This window comes from Eurytemora carolleeae, unplaced genomic scaffold (assembly GCF_000591075.1).
Source record: "Eurytemora carolleeae unplaced genomic scaffold, Eaff_2.0 scaffold652, whole genome shotgun sequence".
In the NCBI taxonomy this organism is placed as follows: Eukaryota; Metazoa; Arthropoda; class Copepoda; order Calanoida; family Temoridae; genus Eurytemora; species Eurytemora carolleeae.
The window spans coordinates 87,610-108,536 of NW_019396540.1; the positions used below are offsets into that span (position 1 = coordinate 87,610).

The window sequence follows — 20,927 nt, forward strand, 5'->3', positions numbered from 1 at the left end:
ACAAACTGTTGGATGAGGATTTCCTTTTCAACTCTTGTGTAAGCAAAAAGAGTTGTCTTTCTTTGATTAATAAACAACTTTACCAGGTTAATCCCATCAAGAAATGGCTCATAGTTTTGCAAATACCTCAAAAATTGACGCCTTTGATCTACTAGATTATTTGACTCTAAAACTACCCCATGTTGTTCTAAGAAGAGTGCATAGTCAATATATATAAAATCGGGACTGCCGACAATATCTAGTATAATATTAATCTTCTCTTCATTAGAGTAAACTCCATCTGAAATATACAATATAAATGAGAAAAAAATAAATGTATGACAAATGATAAAATTGATTAATTGAAAAACTTTATTTTGATATATAAACAAGAGTTGAATCTCTCAGATATATGAATTAGAAATTGTCACCCAAAACATAATTTTTCATTCTTTAACAATAAAATCTGAAGTAATTGAGATCAAGCTTGGTGGAAATCTTTATTGAATGAAAATAAACAGATTCATAAAACATAATGCTATCAGCGTCCACTATAGCCTCCAGGTGGGACTGGAACTTCAAGCAGGCAGTGGACATCATCTCCCTGTCCAAGGACTTGAAGGCAGAGAGGATCTTTGCAATTAGCCACACTATTGTGTTAAGGGGGATGCCTATTGACATCACTATCAGTGATTCCACAGATAAAATAATCCAAAAGATTGTTGTCTGATGAGCTTGCAGGCAAAATATTGGACAAAAGATGAAAATTTCAGGAACTGGAGAATGCTTGAAACAGGTAAGGTTGTCGCTTTCACTATAAACTGACAGTTTTTTAGGCAATTAGACTTGAATCTGAGCTTGTTGCTGATGATGTCACAAAATAACTTGTCAGATACCCTGAGCTCTCTAATGATGGCTCTCATGGAGACAAGAATCAATATCAACCATTTTGTGGATGTTTGTGACTGTCTTAACGTTATACACATCCCAGGAACATATGTGAGAATTACATTTCCAGTCATTACTTGACACTTTTACTATTTAAATTATTAAACTGATAAAATCTCTGATTCTAATCTCCCAGCGCAAACCTCAATTAACAGCCCTCCCCTCTGTACTGCCTAATGACACCCCTGTATTTAATGTGTGTAAACCTAGGTTTCAAGGAAAAAACTAGCATCTCTAACTGAGTGAACCCAAAATATTTCTCTAATACACATAGGAATTGTGCAACAGTATTTTAAAAATTGTGTGGCAATATTTCACACAACCTGTATATGAATTGGATAATAGATGGAACGAGTAATGATAAGATAAGATGGATTGGATATTGACTGAAACTTAAAACATATTGAAAGTTTACCTTGAGAGTTATTTGAGGGCTGAGGAATAGGAATGGAAGAGGCTTGCTTCCTTATGATCAAGTTACGAAGAATGTTAACTCTTTCAATCATCAAGTCCCTCTTACTTGGATCTCCTCCAACCTTCCAAGTGTTTTTGCTATTTAGCTGGTCAGGCGTTTTAACTCTTTCAAGATTCAACGCCTCCATAGCCGTTGTAAAACTCATACTGTCTGCAAGTCTGACAAGAATGAGTTGAAGAATTTTGACCAAAATTTGTGGTTTGGTCAAATGTGTTTTTGTCTTGACAACAGGAAAGATCTGATATAGCCTTTTGATACATCCTCAGTATTGCCCAGAGTAGGGCTAATGTCAGGAGGATCCTGTACATCACTAGCAGGAATAGGATCTATCTCCATGTCCTCTGAAGAGTTATCAATTATATGTACCAATAGCAAAAATGTTATTTTTCATAAAGTGATATTAAAGTTATCATCCTCATTTCGCTTATTATTATTATCATTCCTGATAATTGTTTACACATAGTATAAAATATAGTATAAAAATAATTCTCTTCACCTCTTAATCATGTTGACTTCAATTGAATTATATTCAAATTATCTTAAGATAATTAGCAACAAGATACGTTAGTTAAGCAAAAAGTAAATGTGATGTAATTATCCTATAAAGAAATAAAAAATTGAAGTGATATGGAATTTAAAGAATTTGAGCCACTGTTTAAATCCGCCAAAATCCACCAAAACCCAGTTTTAAATTTAGCGACAGCTTAAATCTTGAAACATTTGATATAATTTTAAGTTGAACCAGCGATATTTAAACCGCAGCTTAAATTCTTTAGAGTCGGCCACTGGTTATCAAAACAAATGTAAATATTTTGGTGTAGAGTTACAAGATGTATATTTTACCTTGAGAAGGGAGAGGATTAACTACCCGATCTGTTGTGGACGACAGACTACTAGGTGTTCTTTCCCTCCCATTGATAGATGGATAAAGAGTATTTGACTCTATTTGATCTAAATGATTTGAGTATGTAGTAATCATTTGTTTGGAAAAAACTGAACTAAAGTATAGTTTGTAGGGATGTAGAAACGTGGTGGGTGGAGACCATATGTCCCCCTTACCCCACCCATTTTTATTTTAAAATGATGATTTAATGTTTAATTTCAACAATAAGACATTGAATCAATGAAATAACCAACCAATTAATTATATAAAACTTAGAAAAAAGGGGAAGTCAGGAACTGTATGAGCCTCTCTTACTTATGACAAAAAATGTAATAGGTTGCTTTGACATTTCTTTATAAAAGTATGACAGAAGTAAAATCAATCAAGAAATAAAAATTTAAAATTTTTGAACTCTAGACTATGTTAAAGTTATTTTGATGTATAGTTTGCGGTGGTAACATTTGTTAAGTTACAAATAATTGTAAAAAAAAATGAAATAAATGAATTATGAGACACAGAGGAAAAAATTAATATTTTACCAACTGACATGAGTGCAGTGTCCCCCTGATTAGTTACTCGGGTTTTCTCCTTTTCAGGTTCAATGTTGCGAGTAATACTCTAGGTTGATTGAAGTTGTGAAATGTTGCGAGTAATACTCTGATCAATCTCCATGCTCTCTACACATGTAAAATAATTAAGATAATTAAGCTATACAGTTAATTAGTAGCAATGTTTTTTCTAAATAATTAAGCTATAATGAGTGGTGTACATAGGGCGCGGGGGGGCAGTAGTCCTCTTTCGAAAAATACAAAATTAAAGGGAAACAAATTTAAAAAATAACACTTGACAATGACAAGATTTATATATATTCACTGTGAATACAAAGTTTTAAGATTAAAACTTTTAAATTTAAAAAATTATTTGATCTAACAGAATTTATAGTTTGAAATATCTAAGGTCTGTAAAAAAAAAAAGAGGAAACGCCTCAACAAAATAAAGTTTTAAAAGTTTTTTCAAAAAACGGAAACGCCTCAAAAAAAAGAGGAAACGCCTCAACAAAATAAAGTTTAAAAGTTTTTTCAAAAAACGGAAACGCCTCAAAAAAAAACGGAAACGCCTCAAAAAAAAGAGGAAACGCCTCAACAAAATAAAGTTTTAAAACTTTTTTCAAAAAACGGAAACGCCTCAAAAAAAAGAGGAAATGCCTCAACAAAATAAAGTTTTAAAACTTTTTTCAAAAAACGGAAACGCCTCAAAAAAAAGAAGAAACGCCTCAACAAAATAAAGTTTTAAAACTTTTTTCAAAAAAACGGAAACGCCTCAAAAAAATGGAAACGCCCCAAAAAAAAAGAGGAAACACCTCAACTTTAAATATTAGGAAACGCCTCAAAAATATTCGGAAATCCCTCAACATTTTCCAGTTTTGAGGGATTTCCCAAAAAAAAACGGAAATTCCTCAAAACCGGTTTTTGAGGCATTTCCGCGTTGAGACGTTTCCGTGTTGAGGCATTTCCATAGCACCATATGGATTGGATAATGTATGGAACGGGTATTGATTAGATAAGATAACAAATGGATTGGATATTGAATGAAACTTAAAATATAAGGAAAGTTTACCTTGAGAGTTATTTGAGGGCTGAGGAATAAGAATGGAAGAGGCTTTCCCCCCTCATGTTTAGCATAAACACCTCTCACCCCATGTATGGTAAATACCCCCTCCCCTGAATAGTATGTATACACCCCCCCTGTACACCTACCACATGAATAGTATATGTATTCAATTCCCCTGCTCCTCGGAACAGTATGTATACACCCCTCTGTAAAGTAAATATGCACTCCCCCCTCCCAGTATAGTATATATATGTCCCTTCTGTATAGTAAATATACCCCCCTACCCTTTAGAGTATATATATTCCCCCTTGTATAGTTTATATATGCCCACCCCCTGTATCCATGTTTGTATAAAATAAACGTCAAAACGACTGAACTAATCAGGCCCACATATTTTATAAAATCTCATGTAACCCCATGGAAAGATTATGGAAGATCAAATTTACAAAATTTGCTGTAACAAAATTTGATTTTTGATTTTTTTTATAAATTCCGAGAAATTTATCTTTGTTTTTGATTTACAATGTATAGAAAGAGAATTTGTTTACAATTGAAATAAAAAATGGGATTGAAGCACTCTAAAAGGGTGGTGTATTTTTCGACCTACGCAAATCCGCTATACTCTACTTCTGACCTACGCCAAATCCGTTATACTACACATCTGACCAACTAGCACGCTGTTTAACAGCTACTAAATGGACTTGTGGCTGCAGCGCTGGGCCCTCTAGCCTGTCCTAGCCATAGTGCTTGGCCCAGAAATTGCGTTAACCTAACCTTACCTTAAAATAATACAAAAATAAACAGCTGGCGTAGGTCCGATATTGCAGTAGGTCGGAAGTTTAGTAGGGGGGATGTTGCGTATAGACGATGTAACATTACCCTCTAAAAGCCTTGTAGTATATATATATATTACCCCCACCCCTCACCTGCAGTATCATAAATATACGCGCCCCCCCCCCCTTTGTTTAGTAAATTTTGAAGAATATTACAACCTCAGGGTTGTCCTCGACAAGACTTTTTTTAGGGAAAAAAACGGAAAAAACAAGAAAACAATTTTTTCCATAAAATTAAGAGCGTTTTTTTATACAGTTTGCTAACTGAATTACTCATAAATGTAATATTGCAAATTACTTAGAAAGTGTTCATTTAAATGTTATGCCAGAGAATGTGATCAATAGAAAAGACATTTAAAAACATTAATTAATTTACAAATTAACAGATCTGCTTTTTACATTGAAAATTTAGTGCTAATATGAAATTCTTTTAAATTATGTTACTTTATTTACACTTGCCTGGGTTGAAGGGAGAGCTTGGATTTGAGGAGTGCTATGTCCTCTCTCTTCTCCAGTATCCCACCGAGTTCACCCAGGAAGACTTCTCTCAATTTCTTGTCAACATATTTGCTATGTTGCTGTTTATAACAGTTCAACATTTACAAAATGTTGATCAGGTGATCCTAGTTTCAGGGATTAATATTAATTTAAAAAGATAATCGAACTGAGATGGAATTTAAAGAATCTGAGCCTCGGTTTAAATCCGCCAAAACCCGGTTTAAATTTAGCACCGGCTTAAATCTTGGAACATTTGATACAATTTTAAGTAGAACCAACCATATTTAAACGGCGGCTTAAATTTATACCACCGCTCAAATTCTTTAAATTCGGCCACTAGTCACCTAAACATGTTAATTTATCAATTTAGTAAAGGTTTAATTATGAACGTGTATGAAAAGAGAAAATTCTTTTTAATTTGAAGCCGAATTTAAAAATATGAGCAGTGGTCTAAATTTATGCTGCAACTCAAATACGGTTGGTATTATTTAAAATTGTATTCAATGTTTCAACTTTTAAGCCGGGGATAAATTAAAACCATTTTTAAGACCTGGGTAAAATTCATTACATTCATTACATGGACAGTGGTAAATATATGTGGATTTAATAAAATCTATTTAAACCGTAAAATCATAAAATCGTTCTCTAGGTATATACCATTGATGTTTAGTTGTACTACCTATTTAAAAAAACGATTGTTAGAATGAAAATTATCAGAAATTAGTGAACGACAATTACCCTGTTGATTTCATAAAGAACCTGTCCTGTCAATTTTGTACATGGATCTTAATTGTCAGATATGTCGCCGCAGCTTTCGGCCTCTATGCCTGTCCTAGCTGCAGTACTCGGCACACAAAAATTATCTAACTATTTGTATAATCACTAGAGGTAATAATTTCATTAAATTCCGTCCTGCACTTTTAGATAATTGTTGTTAAACCAGAAAAAGAACTTGGCACCGTGGCACTAAATTGATAATTCACAGCGGCAATCTACAAAACCGGAAAATTTTCCATGTATTATGGGCGTATTTTGGCGTTAAAACTTGCATATAATCTAAAATGAAGCTTTATCAAGTTAACTACTGTTGTCAGACTCAGAACTACTGGTATTTTAAACTATTGTGTTTATTTAATTGAACATTTATTATTTATTATTATTTATATTATACAATGATATTTTCATAAAAGAGGCATGTCCGTAAAATGAATAGTAAAGGCGTGGCGGCTTAAAAATTGCATGAAAAAAACCCGTTTTTGGCCGAAAATGGTTTTTCTTTTTTTAATATCTTCTGAACAAAATGTTGTAAAAAACTTTGGAGCCACACAAAAGATGCACAAGAACCTTTAGAATGCACTAGAAAAAAAGGATTGAAAAAATGTGTGTCAATATTTTCACAAATCTTCTATCTTTCAAATCTAACCTTTAACATGACGCATCTACTGTATACGCAAACTTCCCAGCCTTACGCAAAACCATTGTTGCCAAAATACTATTCGCAATATCTTCCGCTGTCTGGTTGCAATCATATAAATACTTTGTAAACTAGTAATACGCTCTCTGTTATAAAGTGACTATACGTGAATAAACAGTTATACTCAAACTTGGGTAAGTCATATATTTTTTTCAAGTGTTAGTAAGAATAAAAAAGAGTTATTTTTAGTCTTTTATTGAAGTACATTTTCAAGTTACTCAAATCTGGCGAGCGTGACAGGACCAACGACATGGCATAGATAGATGCCGAAAACATCTTGAACTCCTTATGCTCTACGTTAGTGGGTTTGTTGATGATACTAGCGAAAGAAGTTTGATTAGAATTTGAAGCAACGTAGTTCTTTGTACCAGAGAGTAAACCATAAGTGAATCTGGCATGTTCTTGGTCTGTCCAGTCTGTAAGTTTGAAGAAGAACCTGTTCTCAGGATCTTTAGGATAATATGAAGAATCAATGACCAACCATTTGTTTTCAGAAGTTAGCTCCATGTCATCCTGGGCTAATCCGGTGCTACTTGACCCATTGAAACCCTCGCGAGTTAGCTCGATAAGATCTTGCAAGCTTGTGTAATCAAACATGTCATCCTGAAGATTAGACATGGCTTCATCTCTCTGCCTGCTGGGTCCAGCTACTGGGTCGTTACCATCAACACTGCCATTATCTTCGGTGTCACTCATTCTCTGAAACATATAACAAGTTAATTATCCGTAATTGGAATTCAATAAGTAAGATGCTCCCGGACTATGTTACGATACTGATTTAGATGAGATCTTCTGATTCTTCTTCTGAGGTAAGGCACTTGAGCTTCATGTTGGGTTTACTGACAATTTAGTTATCACATATACGGTTATAGGTACTATAGTTAAAGAAAGATCACTTGAATATTTCAAATAACAACTAAATGACTTTTTGCCTTAATATTATTGATTTTGGTTCTTGCTAGGTAAAGTGAAATAATAAGAATAATGCATTGCTCACTATAAAAAGAATTTAGGTACAAGTAGGAACAATCATTTAAATCAAAATTGATCTTTTGCTAAGAGTATCTTTAATAGCTACTCTGCTAAAATGACTATGTATAACAGCGTAATAACATATAACAAGAACAACAGTCTAACAGCATGCTGCTAGATACAATTTAATAAGTAAATGGGAGCATCTTACAAATTCTAATCGTTGTTCCGTGACGTGGACACTCCTCTTCTGGAACTCACTCTCTAACCCTCCTCTTCAATGAAGCTCTCTTCTTCCTCCCCTTCTTCGCCCAAGTCGGTGATCTGAGCTCGTTCGAGTCCCCTGGAGTTGTCCCGTAAGTATTCATCCATCTGAGACACGAGCATGTCTGCACTAGCTTCTCCTAATCCGAGGGATCTAGCTATAGCACCAACTTCATTCCCTGCTTCAGAGGAGAATTGGATTCTTTGGCTAAGCTGACGGACGTTCTTCACTGTGCTGGCCTCCATCGCAAGCGCCAACTTTCTGAGCTTGGTGAATATCAGTTCATCGTAGCCAGCTAGAGAGGTGTTCATCTCTAAAGTCCTCTGTCTGTCTCTACCGAACATAGACATATCTGTGATTCTCTTGTTCCCATCGGGTAAGAAGCAAGGTGCTCTCGCTATAGTAGAAGTAGGGTGCATGGCGCACACGAGCATGCCGGCAAGACCAATTGACCGACATTCGGGAAGGACAAGCTGGTTATCCATGTTCATCCAGGCGTGGCTAGAATGGTAAGCATATCTGTCATCCTTACGGCAGGATAGGAAGCTCCTGAAGAGGGCAGTAGAATCTGCAGAATCGATTTTCAGTCGATTATAATCCAGATTCTGTTTTGCCCTCTGCTGAATAGCGGTGGTCTTCTGGACTGAATCTCTAATCTCTCGGAGTTGAGTTGTAGTGTATAAACCCCAACCTAGGAATTTGAGCTAGTGAGAAAATAGTTGGGCAATGGTCTAAGATGAATGTCCTGATGAAGCTAACAATATCATTCTTGCTGTTGAAGGACTTAGCTTTATGGGCTGCAATCAGTTCTCGGCATAGCTTCTCTTTAGGTTTGTCCTCGAGAGCAGCTTCTTTCCGTCTAGACAGGGCACTCTTGACTTTAGCGATAGCCTGTTCTCTATCCGCTACCCAAGCCTCATGCATTTCCCTTATATTCTTCGCATTCTCATCGTAGATGGCTGCATGGCGCGCGAGTGAAGCTAGGTAGTTGGCCTCTACTTCCTCCTCGTCTACTTCTACTTCTCCTTCAATTCTCACAGGGAAGTGGGTACCTAATGATGCGTTCAAATCTATGGCGAGCATGGACTGGATTTGAGTAACTTGAAAATGTACTTCAATAAAAGACTAAAAATAACTCTTTTTTATTCTTACTAACACTTGAAAAAAATATATGACTTACCCAAGTTTGAGTATAACTGTTTATTCACGTATAGTCACTTTATAACAGAGAGCGTATTACTAGTTTACAAAGTATTTATATGATTGCAACCAGACAGCGGAAGATATTGCGAATAGTATTTTGGCAACAATGGTTTTGCGTAAGGCTGGGAAGTTTGCGTATACAGTAGATGCGTCATGTTAAAGGTTAGATTTGAAAGATAGAAGATTTGTGAAAATATTGACACAAATTTCCCCCTTCCTTTTGTAAAATAGATTCAGTAAAGATTTTACTTGTTATGTTTACTGAGCAAGAAAAGAAAAAATATGATTTTAATTCAGGATATTAATAACATTCAAACTTTTTAGAACTGATAACATCCTTTAAGGTTAAGTACATTGTACAAGAAAAAAAATCTTTTTTACGGTCATTTACGCTTAATTTTTATAAACTGGTGACCAACTTTTCTTATTTATTTTGAAAAAGGGTTTGTTCTGTTGAACTTAATTTATTTTTATTTCAAATCTCTAAACCTTTATGAAGTAGAAAAATGTTGCCAGTAAAGTAAAAAAAAGTAAAAAAAATAAAAAAAAAACAAATGAAAATTTAAGTTCCGCTGAAAGGTGCTTACAAATTATTTTATAATAGTTAAGAAAAAATATAGAAGTTGTGTGCTATACAGCTATAGAGAAACCTGACTTTAGGTCAGTGGAAATACATCCTGTTTTTTCTATTCACAACTATATAAGGTTAAAACTTTTCTTTGTCTTCCTCTTCTAATTCTCGAGTTCAGCAGATTTATTATCAAATCTCATCTAAATCAAAGGCAATCATTAGAAAAGAATTAAAGAATTTTTTAATAATTTTATTTATTATTGTTTTATTTTTTTTGTTTTGTTTAATTAATCAAAGTTTAAAGTAAAGTATAGGTTCTTTTGCATTTATTTTAATTTTGTGAATTTAATTTTTGTGAATTCAATGAATTTGCAAGGAAAGAAAGAGTAATTTGTTTTGGAATTATTGATATATTTTTATATTTATTATTATTTATTTATATATTTATGATACTTTTACCTGTATACCAATACTTATCTACAGAAGTTTAGAATCAGAGAACCCTATTTTGAAACAAAGATTCTGGTTTAAAGTTTCTAAAAAGTAAAGGTCAATTTTCTTTATAAAGAAAATGAGTAAAAAGAATAAATCAAATAGAGCTATAAACCCATCATACTCAAAAAAGAAAGAAAAATGGAGAATAAATGATTACTACTTTATACAACTTAAGATTAACAAAAAAAAATTATTTCATTTATTACCCAGTTTGTTGTTTTTATTTTTTTATTTTATAAGTGTAAGCCATTATTGTGATATATATATATATGTAAAATTCTTATTATTTACAATAAAGTTGTTCCAAAAAAAATATTAAAAATATAACTAAATATTACAGTTACATATTTTGAAAATTATAGCGAAGAAGTTTGCTGTCTAGAAGCACTGTAATAAATTCTAGATCTGTTAATTCGTATTGCAGTGTTTTCATTTTGTTTTTTACATTATTTGACAGTTAGGATTGTTGTAAATAAAATGATTAGACTTGCAAGACTAAAAATTGCAATCCCGGCAATTATATTATATATGTTTAAAGTCCAAAAATGTTTTTCCATCATCATAAGTTTAGTCAACTTTATTTGTTCTTTTTGATCAAAACCATCAGCATCGTATTCCATGTTGTTAATAAAAAATGTTGTATTCAGATTAAAAGATACTATATAATTAGTCAACAAATCAAGCTTTTCAATAAATAAATCATTTTTTATAACTGTAGGATTCTTTGTAAACAGTAAGGTGTGTGTATCGTTAAGGACTAATGGATCATGAAATGTCATTGTGCTTTTGACAATTTCACAATCGTGTTCGTATTCAGCACAAGACATTTTTTCCTTTTTAAAGTTACAGTAATATTCATTCTCAACAATATATGTACACCTTCCTGAATCATAGAATCCAGTTTCATTTCCAAATCCATTTTTCGAAAAGTAATAACATCTGTTTTCATCACAAATTGGCAATGGAATTATGAGATTTTCGTAAAGTAGATCATCATAATAATCCCACTGTAGTAAAAAACTGTCGGGTTGTAAAGCACTAATGCTTAAAGAGCTTATATGTTTATCATCCAAGAAGGAGGGTAAAAAAATTGATGATTTTGAATTTGAAAGTAAAGTTTTAATATTTCTACAGTCAAAAATTGCGTTATTTAAAAGATCAAGTAAATCTTGCTCGTTAGATAAAGGTATTTTTTGTTCTGAATTTATCTTGGTAATTGAAGATCCTTGATTTATGGTTTCAATTTTTAACTTTAAAGAGTCAATTTCCGATTGTAAGTTTCGCAAGGGAGAAACAATTGAAAGTAAATGTGTTTTATCTTCATTTAGTTGTTGGATATTCTTTGAAAGAGAATATTTTATCTCTGCAATGTTATTTTTTAATGTCAGCAAATCGGAATTATGTTCATCACTTTTTTGTACATTAGAATTCAAAATATTGAATATATTTTTTTCTAATTCTTCAATTTTTAAATTTACTACGGAGTTATCTGCAGTTTTGTCAGAAAGTTTTAATTCATTTAATTTTAAAGATAGTTCTGATAGTTTTGCATCATAATCGGGTTTAGTGCTTAAAACTGTTTGAAATTGTGACTCAATTTTATTTGTTAATTCTAACAAACCTGCCTCTATTTGTTGTAGTTTTTCTTTCTGATCATTTAAGTTACCTGTGTTGGATAGATGTTCTTTTATTACCTGAATGCCGCCTTCATTCTCGCTGATTTCCGAAAGTAATTTATTTATTTTTAAGGAAATTTCTGAAAGATTTGCATCATAATCGGGTCTAGTGCTTAAAACTGTTTGAAGTTCTGACTCAATTTTATTTGTTAATTCTAACAAACCTGCCTCTATTTGTTGTAGTTTTTCTTTCTGATCATTTAAGTTACCTAAGTTGGATAGATGTTCTTTTATTACCTGAATGTCGCCTTCATTCTCGCTGATTTCCGAAAGTATTTTTAAGTTTAAATCTGCTTGTCTTACTGTATCCAACCTATTTGTAAGTTCAGAAAGACTATTTTCTAATTGAATCAATTTTTGTTTTTGTTCATTAAAATCGGTATCTGAAACTTGGTTTTGAAGCTTACGAATGTCGGCTTCATTTTGACTTACCTCGGTTAATATCTGCAATAAACTTACTCCATTATCATCAGATTCTGTGTTCGGAAATGTATCAACAGTTTGGTCATTTATATTTTTTATTAAACCAGTATATTCATTAGTTGGAATGTTTTCTCTTATACCAATCAATTTATTTAAAAGTTCTTCACGATAGTTTGGTCCTTGCAATCTAAGGTTAAAGATTTGTCCGATTTCCTGTATATTTGACGTTGTTGCAATGGAAATAGGCCTGTTTAATATATTAATTAACGGGTTTAAGAGATCAGTTCCAATATATTTAGAAATTGGAGTTTTGACCAAATTTAAGAATTTTTTTAAACAAGCAATTTTGTTCCTACCATACAATTCAGGGGAGCAACCCGGAACTTCGGTCATTTTTATGTACTCATTATCCTTCCCAATCGATATAATAATATTTGTTGCACCTTGTCTTCTACTTCTTATTCCAGAAAAGTTTGTTATAATATTTTTTAATGTTTCAAAAATTTTAATCTGTACAATTGACTCTTTTTCATATACATAGGCCGGTTTTGTTTGTAACGTTGTTATCTTTACAAAATAATTCTTTATCCAGTTCAGCAAAGAAAAAAGTGGTTTTATATATATTTCATCGTTTTCTGGTGAAACTAACAGTTTGAGGGAATTTTTTAAAGTAACCAGGTCGTCAGTTTTGTTTAAAAAATCGACTGAAAAAGATTGTTGATATTTTGAAATCGTTTTATAAATTGACACTGGGTCACCCCGATGGAAGGTAGGAAAGCTTTGGAAAGCACTGTTAAAAGTTAAAAGGAAAAATATTGTTAAAAGCATGTCTATTATGTTATTTCTGACTAAGATTAGTTATTGATCACCTGTTGTACAACAGTTTGAAGCGCTAACGTACTTAAGTGAATATTGTCCGTAGATAAGAGGCTTTCCAAATCTTTCCTTCCTAAAAAACCAAGAATTGTAGAACAAATTAAAACTCCCACATTGATTTTTCTAGAAAGGCTATTTATTACAGTGCGGAATCTATTTTTGCATTCAGCATCGAAAAATAAGCAGTTATCAGAGATTTCAATTTTTTTGATGGCTCGAGGGGGGGGTTCCAAAAATATCAAATGATCTGTAAATGGTTCCAGAATTTCTAATAAATCTTGATAAATATTAATGCATTCTTGTAGTGAAAAAGGTTTTAGGCATACATGGGAACCCCTATGAGTTCTATGCAATTTTGAAGGGTACAAATTATTCCCGGAAATGAAAAAGATTTTTTTATAAGACCTATTATTTTGAATTAATTTGTTTTTTATATATTCTAATGAAATGTTTCCTTTAAATAAAATGGAGTCAATATTCAGCCCTGATTTTTGAATATATCTTGAAACTTGGTTGCAAAGAGAGGAACCCAGGAGTAAAATATCTTCTTTATAGGGCATGTTGATAAAAACGAAAGGGTCACTGATATCCAGAACTAAAATTAGAAATTTGAATATTTTACAGATTTATTTAAGTACAAGTGAAAATTTTCGATGTTGATTAATAAAGTGATGTACAATATATAACAAAACTATATTATTTTTACAATTTTATCAATACTTCTTCTGCACATAGGACATCTACCGAATCCTGTTTTTATTTTCTTAACACAATCGTGGCATCCCACACGGTGTGCTAGATTACCGTGCATGACACCATGTGTATTCTCCCTAATATAACATATGTTACACATGTTTAGCTCGTTGGTTTCAGAGATATCCGCAATTTTAAGGTTTATAAAAGGTATTTTTTTCTTATTTTTTCTGTTTAGTTTTCGTTTCGGAAAATTAATAATTTTTTTGTGGTAACACTTTCTGCATAGAGGTAAAATTGTTAGTTCTTGTTTACAATTAATACAATATTTTGTTACAAAGTTTTGTTTTGAACATTCAGTTGAAGTTTGTTCAACATCCGCAAAATTACATGATTTGTCACTTTCAATTTGAACCGGATTGATTGTTCCCAGAAAAATTTCTTCCGAATCCGAACTTGATGAAACTATCTGGTGTTGGTCGTTTTCAAAGAGTTCTGTTTCACTTAAAAAAATTTCGAGTTCTGTCTCCGACACATATTCGTTTGATGACGGGACATAAACAGTTGGTCGAATTGGTGAATCATTCGCTTCAGAGTCGGATGAACTGTCCAAGGGACTTATTTTCCAGCCTGATTGAAAGTTATATTCGGATAAATTCAGAGACAAGGGAGCAGTATTCGGATTGGATGACCTTATGCTTAAATAATATTCTGGATTTATGTGTCTTCGTTATATTTGCAACTCAATTGACGAATTTTGCAGTAGTCTCTTTAGACGTCTTGGAAATGACTTCAGGTCAATGGGGTTTATTTCTGTAGATAGTGAAGCAAGCAACGGTAAATATTGGGACATGTGAAGATGGTTTATTTTCGTGAATTGTCTCAGAATTGTCCCCATTGTCGACACATGTGTACGGTCTGTTTGCAAACCAAATAAACATAAAAGTTTGAAGAAATAATCTTTAATCTCATGAAATTTGAATATATTTTGATGAATTGACGTTCCAAAGGTATCTTGCAAGACTTTGAAAAGATTCGAGTCTAGTTCCACTCTAACATTGATGTTTGAATACTGTGAAATCTTAGTATTGGCTCTTTCTATCCTTTCTAATTCTCCAGAAACCGGAACAATTGGCATGTTTGCTTTTGTTTGATATAAAGTTTCTCGCAAAGAGGTAAATGATCTTGTACTGCCATAGTATCTCACTTCATTTAATATGTAATCCTTCAAATCCATGACAGCAATTATATCTTTCTTAAAGATTCTTTTTAAATCATGTGTATCTGGCAGTATTATCATGTATGGGTTGGAAGGATCATATAGTTCTTCTTCCTTTATATAGTTTGACAAAATGGTCAAAATTGAGTGCAGAGATAAAATATTTAAAAGTTTTTGCTTAGACTTTTTGATTAAGAAGTTCTTTAGGGCAGAGTTTTCCTTCCATTCATACAGAGCACAGAGAAAAGATCCACTAGATTCCATTGCACCGCTGTAATATATGAACTTATTAATAAAAAAAAAAAATGAAAAAATCTAAATTAAAAATATACTTTTTTTTTTTTTTTTTTTAAAGAATTACTTTAATAATTTACATTGATTGATATTAATTTATTTATTGATTGATTTATTGGTTATTAGTTCATTGTGTATTGCAGTACGGCAGGTTTATTTAGTGTACAAATCTAGGATTTATTGTAGGACTGGTCTATCATTAGTGTACAGATATGTTGTAACACAACAGTGTTAATTATTTCTAGTTGATATTTATTTTTTAAAAACCAGTTTACATGCAGAATAAAAGTTTACTTTTTTGGAACTCCTATAAATATAAGTTTAGTTTAAGTAATCATGTCCGCAAAAGAATTGCTTGACAAATATTCCGAGTTTTTAAATCAAACCAAATTTGATCCTACAACCGAGCCTTCTACTCTATCAAGTTCTACTGATTTTATCTCAAGTCCTAGTCTTCCCAACTCCCAAATATTTGATCAGTTACTACCAATAATTGGTTTTTGTGTGTATTTTGGGATTAGACTTTTGGTGTCTATTTTCTCTTGGATTAGTAGATGGCGTCTCTTTAGGAGTATGAAGAAGACAGGAGTTATGCATAGCATCTACTATACCATGCTATCTAGCACGGTTTCAGGTATTTACAAGCCTTATTATTTGTAAAAATAAAAGCTCATAAATATAATTATCTCTTAAAGTTTTTAAAAAATAACTAAAAGAAAATTTTCAAGATGGTAACCCCGCCAACTAAAATTTGAAATATATACATAATCTTTTTAGACGCGCTAGATATGTCAGATCTTTCTGAAGCCCATGAGGAGGATCCGGAAAACCCATCCAATCAGAATCTTGAAAGTACTCGAAGGTAAGGGATTTAAAAAGAAATTATAATTAAGGAAATGGTGTAGTTATGTACGCTCTGAGTCATAAAGAAAAAAAAGTACTGTAGAAAAGAAACACTCAAGGTATTTATAGTGGTCTAACGTCTCAATGGTCTGTAATCAAAAATACTGATTCCCACAAAACTGCCTATTTCTATTCTAAAATCCGGTTAATAATTTATTGTTAAAGTGTCGGGCTTTGGTGTATTGTTTCCGTAAAATCATCTATAAGAACTGTGTTAGGTTGTAAATGTTAATACGTTCGTTTGTGTAAGACGTGTGTGTATGATGTGTGTGAGTAACCAGGAAGGGAAAAATTGATCAAAGTGATGTTTTATTAGACAAGAGACCAAGACAGAAGCAAGCAGAAACAGACAGTATGACTTAACTCAGTTTTTCATTTTATTCAGTGTAACTCTCTTCTTTTCGTTTTATATTCTCCTTATTCATTTATTTTTTTGTATTATTCCTGTAAATACTACACAAAAGAAGACAAAAAAGGACGACAAACCAACAGAAAGTCATTCCCATCCACCTATTCCTCCTCCTATTTATAGATCAACAGCTTTTGTTTATCCAGAAACAAATTATCCCACTGGAATAGAAAACTTCGATTATCATTTATAAAAATAAAAATGTAATACAGAATGAACAATATGAACAGATTTATTAAAATACAATAGTAATTTAATTTTCTTTTTATGTGGATATGCCTACAACTATTAACATTTTATAATTACAAAAAAAAGATTTTAAGATGTACTGCACTTCATATTATACATTTTACATTTTGTATGGACATGCCTACAACTCGATTTTACTTTTTTTTTATAATTACAGAAAAGAGATGTTAAGATGCACTGCACTTCACAATGTACTGTACTTCACAATTCAATTCAAGGTAAAAATGTTTTATCACGTTTTCGAACTAGTTGAATTAGTCTTTTGTTATTTTTGCGGTCTCCTTTTAATTTAAAATTGTTTTCTGTACCCTGTAGGAGATTCCTAACCGTCTTCCATTTTTTTTCTAACGTTTTCCACATTTGCCTATTGGTATAATTGTTTGTCCTGAAAATGGTTTTCAGTTCTCCAAATGTCATCGCGTCCTTCCACAAATGTTGAAAAATGACCGAGTTATGGGCTCTTCCGTGAAAATATTTGTGAAAAATCGACATTTTCAGAAAAAAAATTTAAATTTTTTAAATTTAAATTAAAAATTTTTTCATCACTTGGAGGTTGATTTTGATAATTTAAAAGCTGGAATCGTATTCTCCAAGATCTTCTGCTATCATAAATGGCCTTTAAAGTTTTTCCAGGGCGTCGAAAAATTTTTAAAAAAATTAACTTTGGTCGATTTTGACGAAAATACGCGAAAAAAGCCATAATTTCAACAGTGGCAGTGGTCCGCAGGTTTCTTGAAGTTGTGGTCCGCAAAATGCCAAGTGTTCCGCAGGTTTCTTGAAGTTGTGGTCCGCAAAATGAGCAAAATGCCAATTGTTCCTTATTGAAGTTGTGGTCTGCATGATGCCAAGTGTTCCGCAGGTTTATTGAAGATGTGGTCTGCATGATGCCAATTGTTCTGCAGGTTTATTAAAGTTATGGTCCACATGATGCCAATTGTTCCGCGGGTTTATTGCAGTTGTGGTCCGCATGATGCCAAGTGTTCCACAGGTTTCTTGAAGTTGTGGTCTGCATGATGCCAATTGTTCCGCAGGTTGATTAAAGTTGTGGTCCGCATGATGCCAAGTGTTCCGCAGGTTTATTGAAGTTGTGGTCCGCAAAATGTCAAGTGTTCCGCAGGTTTATTGAAGTTGTGGTCCGCATAATGCCAAGTGTTCTTCAGAATTATTGAAGTTGTGGTCCGCATGATGCCAAGTGTTCCACGGGTTTATTGAAGTTGTGGGCCGCATGATGCCAAGTGTTCCGCAGGTTTCTTGAAGTTGTGGTCCGCATGATGCCACATGTTCCACAGGTTTATTGAAGTTGTGGTCCCCATGATGCCAAGTGTTCCACAGGTTTATTGAAGTTGTGGTCCGCATGATGCCAAGTGTTCCGCAGGTTTATTGAAGTTGTGGTCCTCATGATGCTAAGTGTTATTACATCTTGAGGGTTTATAATGTATCATGACCCAAAAGTAATCGATGATATGAGAGAGAGTCTCTCAGAGCAGCCATCTCGCACTCTTCCTCCGATTCAGAGACTTGCAGAAGAAGCTTACTGATCCTATCCAATACTTGCATGGGCTCTAGGTCTCCAATGGAGGAGGTTAATATGGAGAGGGACTAGAAAACCTCGGCTCTGCTGCGTACATTCCCAAAGTGAGTTTGCAAGTAGGAATACACCAGGTGGAGGCTTGCGTCTCGCTTCATTCGTATGTAAGTGTTGAGTGGGAGAAATGTGTGGAGGACATCAAGGATGGATTTCTCACTGATGTGGGGTCGAGCCTCGCAGAAAGTTTTGAGGAAACGGAGTGTGAATTCTAATGTCGCAGAAGATTTTGTATCTTTCCTCAGGGATGAGAGACGTAGTTCATCCTCGGAGGTCATAGAAGACACTGTCTGAAAGAGGAAGGAGGTTTGATAAAGTGAGCAGGTAGCCTTTTGGACTGGTCTGTTAGAGAGAGAAGCTTTGAGATGACCTCATTAGAAAGACTCGGATGTCCCGGAAGAGGGAGGCTGGAGGCGCCCTGGAGACCAGATGTACCTTGAGTCTGGGTGACCGTTGAGGTTGCCGAAGTTGCCATGGTGGTCTCCTCTGAACTTGTAGCAGGAAAGAAAACAGGCTAGATCAACATTCTCAGGAGTCAGTGTTTGAATGGTAGCAATGACTAGATCAAAGTAGGTTTTCCTGGGTGATTGTAACCGCACAGAGCCTGAAAGATTTTAACCTAGTTTGAAATTTTTAACTCAGTTTGCGTAAAGCGGGTATCTTTGTCTGTTAGTGTGTAGCTTGAAGCTATACCATGACGGGAGGAATTTAGACACAGAATATCTATCTATCAACAGACAGTTGAGACTGAGAGGAAGGGGGGGGGGGAGAGAAAGAGAGAGTTAGGAGGTGGAGTTAGGAAAAAGGGGAGGAAGGATGGGAATCGGAAACATCATCTGGACAAACATAACAAACATCGGGCATTGTATGCAAATATCAAACATTTCAAAAATATTATGAAATACAACCTATGAATAAGACATGCACAAATCCTGAAAACTAAAGATTGATAATGTTTAGTATGAAGTGAAAGAGGTTGACTTACATGAGATTCTGCATATTTACAGAGAACAAAGACAACAGGAGGTGAAGAGACGTCAGGGAGATAACAGGTGAGGGGGTGGCAAACATTGACCCAGAATAAACTGGAAGGGGGGTGGCAAACAAGCGTCGACCCAGAATAAACTGGAAGGGGGGGTTGCAAACAAGCGTTGACCCAGAATTTGGGGAAAACATCGACCCAGATGTAGCTCCTTCTTCTGCTTCCAGTCCTCTTATATCGGGGAAAACATCGACCCAGATGTAGCTCCTTCTTCTGCTTCCAGTCTTTTTTCTTCTGTCTTCGGTCTCTCTAGATTTGGAGTGGGATTTGTATCTGAAAAGGAAAATTGGGGGGGGGGGAACAGGCGGGACACCAAGTTATTTCTGGGCGTCTAGGATTAAACTAAACTTATGATTAAGCTAAACTGATGATAGTTGTCATGTGTTTATCACGAGGATGTATTAATGGGTTGAGTTGAACTTCACTCACTTGTCACTGGAATGCCCTTTCCACCATTTTGTTGCGGAGAAACACTGAAACTCTTGCGGTTTAAAATAATGGTTTTGTCTCAGGGACTTTTACTAACAATTAGGAATAAAGGGACAACTATCATCTTTTTTTCACAAATATTTATTAATAGTTTAAAATTAAATCAAGGTTTCTCTATTTTAGGCTTGGTATGGAATTCGGGGATGAGCTTGGCAAGGGGGTGTAGGGCGTAGGCATTAGCAGCTTAGCTCAGCGAGGGCAGCAATCTGTGACTGACTTTTTCAGGCTGAATCTAGGCCGAGCTCAAACCACTGCCTGAGTCTTGCCTTTTATCAAATAGGCTTCTGCTAGCACAATCCCACCATATGAATCAGGGGTGAATTTTTGATCCATCTCCGACCAATTCTAAAATAAGAGAAAAAAGCAGTATCTTTTTTAGTAATATATCAACATACAATCAAACCATTCCAATTCATTTTTAAATTCCTTATTATTTCTCTTCAATCTTTCCGAAAATGTACTTTCTTCTTCCAAGTGGATTCTCCAGAATAGAATAAAGAATTGTAAAAAGGGATTAATATTCCTAGTTTAAAGATTTTGATGTTTCTTTGTGAAGATATAATATCCCTGTACAACCTAGAAAAAGAGAAAATGTTAATAAATTCATACTGTATCACCCTTTGTCCTTCTTATTCAGATAACTTCCAGGACTGATCTCTAAACAGAAGCCCTGGCTTGACCGGAATTGGAAACCCTGGTTGCTGAGAACCTTCCAAAATTTTCAATTTAAAAAATCAGAAGAAAAAAAATTCCAAAATTTTCATTAAAAAGAATAAAAAGAAAGAAATAAATATTGAGAAGAAAAAAGATTTTTAAGAAAAATATCGGAAACCCTGAATGTCTTTTCGCGGAGGGCGCTGGT

General features: G+C 33.8%; 1 long non-coding RNA gene across 1 annotated transcript; it reads left to right on the top strand.

Annotated features, from left to right (window-relative positions):
- The first annotated feature begins 17,120 nt into the window (after positions 1-17,120).
- LOC111705139 (uncharacterized) lies at positions 17,121-20,468 on the top strand. The gene is made up of 3 exons (XR_002765953.1): positions 17,121-17,167; positions 19,495-19,586; positions 20,189-20,468. It is a non-coding gene; the product is annotated as an uncharacterized LOC111705139 (long non-coding RNA).
- Positions 20,469-20,927: the final 459 nt, after the last annotated feature.